This window comes from Mus caroli, chromosome 5 (assembly GCF_900094665.2).
Source record: "Mus caroli chromosome 5, CAROLI_EIJ_v1.1, whole genome shotgun sequence".
Classification (NCBI taxonomy): domain Eukaryota; kingdom Metazoa; phylum Chordata; class Mammalia; order Rodentia; family Muridae; genus Mus; species Mus caroli.
Window position 1 is genome coordinate 100940387 of NC_034574.1, and position 5868 is coordinate 100946254.

A 5868-nucleotide genomic window follows, 5' to 3' on the forward strand; every position below is an offset into this window, starting at 1 on the left:
CCTGTCTCGAAAAACAAAACAAAACAAACAAACAAAAAAAGAATCTTACACATAAGATGTCTTCCACCTTGTCGAGGCCAAGTACCCCATCTTAGAAATAAATATCTCACCAGGGCTAATAAAATAGCTCGAGAGTGAAGATGCTTCAGCTAGCCTGGCAACTCGAGTTTGATTCTTGAGACTCAAATGGTGAAATGAAAGAACCTGTTCATACCAACCGCCACACATATAATTACATACTTGTGATTTTTTAAAATATTTAAAAGAATTATAATTAGGTTAGAATTAATAATATTTGTGGGGAAACTGTTCTGAGAATTCATATAAATTAAATAAAGGAAATGGCAAAGTAGGTGTAGGAAAACATACAACATGATCCCTAGGAAGTTTATTCTAGAGATACATTTAAAATATTTATTTCAGACATTAAATCATTAAAAAAAAAATCAGCTATGCTGGCCACTCCATCCATTTCAAAGGTTAACTCACTCATCTCTGGAGTGAATGGTGCCAGTGTAGAAGATCCCAGGTGGGCTGACTGCTCTGGGCTTGAACAATGTGGTAAAAGTTGGTCTGAGATCATATTTCCCTTGCTCCCACCCCTTTTGTAATCACTAGTGTATCAACCATCTGCACAGGGATAAAATTTACACTTGTACCCAGTGGCTATCAAAAGATTAGGCTGTTCTCAGAGAAGGACTTATAACACAGAAAGACAATAAAAGTTTATTTTATAATCACAAAAGAGAAAGGGTCTAAAAAATAAAAAGCAGGGCTTGCAAGATGGCTGAGCAGGTAAGGGTACTTGCTGCCAAATTTGGCGATCTGCAAATGTCACAAAAACAAGAAACCAATCAACCAGTAACAAACAATGATATTTCTATCAATTACTTTTATTATTACTGTAATGATAAACTTGACAAGCAATTTAGAGTGGGGAGGTTTATTTCAGCTGGGAAAACATGGTGGTAGGAGACAAAGAGGATAGTTACATTGTGTCTATAGACAGCATGCAGAGAGCAGAAAGGAACTGGGACCATCTGGGTCCTTTCCACAGTGAAGTGCTTTGGTCAGTAAAACTCAACTTCTTATTGGTTCTACAACCTTCCAAACGAGCAGCACCAGCTGGAAACCAAATGTTCAAATACAAGGAGCCTTTAGGGGTATGTCACATTCAAATAACAACAACGTTAACCCTAAATCCAGTAAATATTTTATTAAATTATACCAGTTATTTATTTTAAATCTCGGGGGGTGGTGTTTACACTCACACCAAGGCACACATGTGGTTAGAGGACAACTTTTAGTAGTTGGTTTCACCTTCTACCTTGTAGAGGTTTCTCTGTGCTGAGTACTCAGAGCTGGCTGGCCCTCAGACTTACAGGCTACTCTCCTGTCCCATCCCATAGGAGAAGTGACAGGGTGATAAATGTGAGCCATCATGGCCTTCTTTTTGTGGGTTTTTGTCAGGTTTGCCTCTGTCCACTGAGCCATTTGCCCTACGAATCTCTTTGTTGTCATCTTAAACAGTTACACAAATCTTTCAGCTTGTTCTCTGCTTTAGTTAAATGAACCTAATGGAAGTATCTTCTGATTAGCATTATAATTAACTCAATATTGAGCTGGGCATGATATTGTATGTCTGTGATTCCAGCACTATATTTTTTAAGATTTATTTATTTCTAATCCCAGCATTTGGGAGGCAAAGGCAGGTGGATTTCTGAGTTCGAGGCCAGCCTGGTCTACAGAGTGAATTCCAGAACAGCCAGGGTTATACAGAGAAATCCTGTCTGTCTCAAAAAACAAAACAAAACAAAAGATGTATTTATTTCATGTATGTGAGTACACTGTCACTGTCTTCAGACATGCCAGAAGAGGGAATGAGATCCCATTACAGATGGTTGTGAGTCACCATGTGGTTGCTGGGAATTAAACTCAGAACCTCTGGAAGAACAGTCAGTGCTCTTACCTGCTGAGCCATCTCTCCAGCCCCATGATCCCAGCACTTGAGAGACAGACAGGGAACCTCCCTGCAAGTTCAAGGCAAGCCTAATCCATTTAAGATTTTCAGGTTGGTCAGTACCACAGAATAAGGCCTTGCCTCCTAAAATAAAATAATAAAATAAAGTACTATTTAAATAAATACTTCTGTTAGATAATCTGTGGAGATGATCTTTATTTATTAAGGCCATTCAAGTATATGTGGATTAAATACACCATCTAGAATATTATTAAGCACCTGTGCTCTAAAGTCTCAAAGATTTTTGTGTACATCTGTGGGTTTGTGTGAGTGGCACTTGTGTGCAGCTGCCTTCTGAGATGAGAAGAGGATACTAGATCCAGTCTCTGGATCTGTGGCAAAGCCAAACAGAGACTAATTCTTGGTGTTGTTTACCCAAGAGCATGCCTGATTTTTCTAGAATAGTTTTGGTCTCTCCTGTTCTAATCTGAAAGAAGTCTCTTTCTGTCTCTCTCTGTCCCTGTCTCTCTGTCTCTCTCTGTGTCTCTGTCTCTGTCTCTCTCTCACACACACACACACGCACACGCACACGCACACGCACAGAATTCTGTGTAAAGGCCATTCAAGAAAGAGTCACAAATTAAAAACAGTACAGTCAAAGCTGAGCTTGTAGAGTGAATTACATTGGGAGTCCAGAACATAGTCACTGATTACAATGCCTTTTTAAAATTTTTATTTATTTTCTATAGAACCCAGTTAGTTGTGAACAGCTGAATATACAGTATGTGAGCAGAATGAGTATGTAGACATAAATGATCTCCGAACACATTATTACATTGGTTGCAGGTTGGGTGAAAGTTTGTGTGTAAAGCCAAATCTTCAAACCACATTTCTTAGAAAAATTGTTCCCACAGAACATGTGTTGTAGGTGGCTGCGAATAGCCTGGCGTGGGTAACCCCAGGTTATGGGGCTACTGCAGGTGGGATAGGAACTGAGCACAGGTCCTCTGTAAGGACAGGTGCTCCTAACTGTCAGACCTCTTTGCAGCTATCTGGTGATCTTCGTTTAGAAACCCCTATTCTCATCATTTCTTTTGATGTTTGCTGTGCTTCTGAGGGGCTGGAAAATGGAAATGACATTGTATTATATCTCGCCAGGTTTACCCGATTCAGATACAATCAAAAGCAGCCTAGAAGAACCACAACCACAAACTGCTCAGTCAATCATAATCCCTCTTGGCGGTTAGGAGAACACTGTTGAAATTTGTTTGTTTGTTTGTTTGCTTGCTTGCTGTTTAAGAAGAGGTCTCATTTAGAGCAATCTTCTTGGCTTAGCCTCCCAAGTGCTGGGGTTACAGAAATGTTCCACCACACTCACTTACCTCACATCTTTTATCTTTTTTTTTTTTTTTTTTTTTTTTTTTTTGGTTTTTCGAGACAGGGTTTCTCTGTGTAGCCCTGGCTGTCCTGGCACTCACTTTGTAGACCAGGCTGGCCTCAAACTCAGAAATCCACCTGCCTCTGCCTCCCGAGTGCTGGGATTAAAGGCGTGCGCCACCACACCCGGCGTCTTTTTTCTTATTTTTAAGATATGTATATGTATGTGTGCCTATGTGTGGATCTTTGCACATTAGTGCAGGTGACCAAGAAACCCAGAAGAGGCCGTTGGGTCCCTTGGAACTGGAGTTGCAGGTAGTTGTGATGCCCCCTGACCCCCATGTGGGTACTGGGAACCAAATTCAAGCCCTCTGCAGAGCAGTAACTGCTCTTAACCATTAAGCCATCTCTCTCTCTCTCTCTTGTGCCCTTTCAAACTTTGTATGTGTTTACTTGTTCATTGGATTTTTTTGGGATAGGGTCTCATTGTGTAGCCCTGGTTGACCTCCAACTCACAGAGAGATCTGCCTACCTTTGCCTCCAGAGTGCTGGGGTTAAAGTTTGGACAACTCAGATCTCAGGAGCAAGGATTCAAGCTCTGTGTTCCCCTCCATCACTCTTTTTATCTCCTTGTTTCTCTGTCTTTATTGAGTCCGGTCTGATTCTGTTCGAACTTCATCACAAGAAAAGAGTATGGTTTCCTTAAGGGCATGTCTTTCTGCTTTGCTCTCTCTCTCTCTCTCTCTCTCTCTCTCTCTCTCTCTCTCTCTCTCCTTTCACTATGGGAAATTCTTTGTCTCTTAAATCTCATGTGCATGCACAGCAGTTAAGAACTTTACTTAAACTGGGCAGTGCTGAAGCATGCCTTTAGAGGCAAGCCCATCTCTGAGTTTGAGGTCAGAGTGAGTTCCAGGACAGCTAGGAGCTGCACTGAGAAACCCTGTCTGGGATGGGGTGGGGTGGAGGGGCACTTTACTCAAAGTAGTTAGAACTAAGACATCATTAAAACAAACTTGTGGACCCAGCCCGGGGTAGGGGCTGCAGGCCGGGGTCTCTTGGACCTGTGCTCACTCAATGATCTCTTCCAGGTTCCTGGCCCACGCCAGCCGGACCCAGTAGCACCATGGGATTTGAGGACACACGCCGGCTGCCTACCCTTGAAGAAAGGGTGAGCTCTGAGGACTTCACGGGGGCCCCATCTCCTTACCTAGATGAGGGCTAACCTTGGAATCCAGACAAAGGTGGAAGTGACCTAGATGTGACCTGGATGACCTGATCATCTAAGGAGAGCCTGCCCTTTGTCCTGCCCTTGTGAAGGGCTTTGCTGCTGTGCACTGACAAGTTGGGACGGCTTTTTATTGCTTTGTTGCCAGTTATCTGAACATGAGAGGCTGTAAGGTGTAATCTATGCGAGCTGACTGCCCTACGCCCAGACTGAACCAGGGCCTCACTTGACTGAGTATTAGACAATGTAATAAAAACTTACCTTGCCCAGACTATATAATGGCTTGGAAATGCACAGTTTCCCGAAAGATCTCAATAAAATACTTTTAAAAGGAAAAAAAAAAACAAAAAAACAAAAAAACAAGCTTGTGAGCATTTGTCTTTGAGCACACCATAAATACACAATTCCTGTGGGGCCTCAGTGTCACCTGTCCTAGCTTCTGCAAACAGACCGGAAGCCTTGCCACCTGCTGCTACAGAAGCAGTCAGGACCCAGCTAGTTCCTCCCAGGAGGCTGCCTGGTCAGACTATGCTTAGCTAAAAACTCTGATTTTACTTTAAAAACACTCTGGTCTTACAATAACTGTCGACAACCAAGGATGATGCTTGCTGCTGCTACAAAATAAAGAGCTTTAAAGTAAAGGTTTAATTACCATATTCCCTTAAGTAAGACAATTTTGAAACTTAGGCTCAATTAACAGCTAGCCCTGAAATGGTTAATAAACAAATCAAAGAAACGTCCCAACAGGACTTTAACTAAGTAAGTAAGTAATTAATAAATAAAGTCCCTGATCTTGACACACTCCAGGTCCACCACTAACAGACAAAAGCCTACTAAGACCTTTATAGACTTTGTTAATCTTCTTTAAGCTGTAAACGACAGTTAGTTAGCAGAGAGATCACTGCCACCTTCTTTCTTTCCTTGACTTATGGAAACACAAATACTGAATAGGCCTCTAAATGTTTCAAATGTAAAAAGTCAGACTTTGCCTTTTCATAGAGCTAACTGGCTTCCCGCTGTGATAAGATAAACTCACCAGTAGATTTCAATGGATAAGCAAGCTTAAAACTTCCCTGCTGTAGTTACTAGCTTAAACCTGCTTTTTACCATTCCTTTATTCTCTAATGATGATTAAGAAAAGAACTACTTCTCCGTGTCCACTCTCAGTAATCAAGCACCTAAGTCTCAAGATATTAAGAAAAAGAAATCAGGGGGCTGGTGAGATGGCTCAGTGGGTAAGAGCACCCGACTGCTCTTCCGAAGGTCCAGAGTTCAAATCCCAGCAACCACATGGTGGCTCACAACC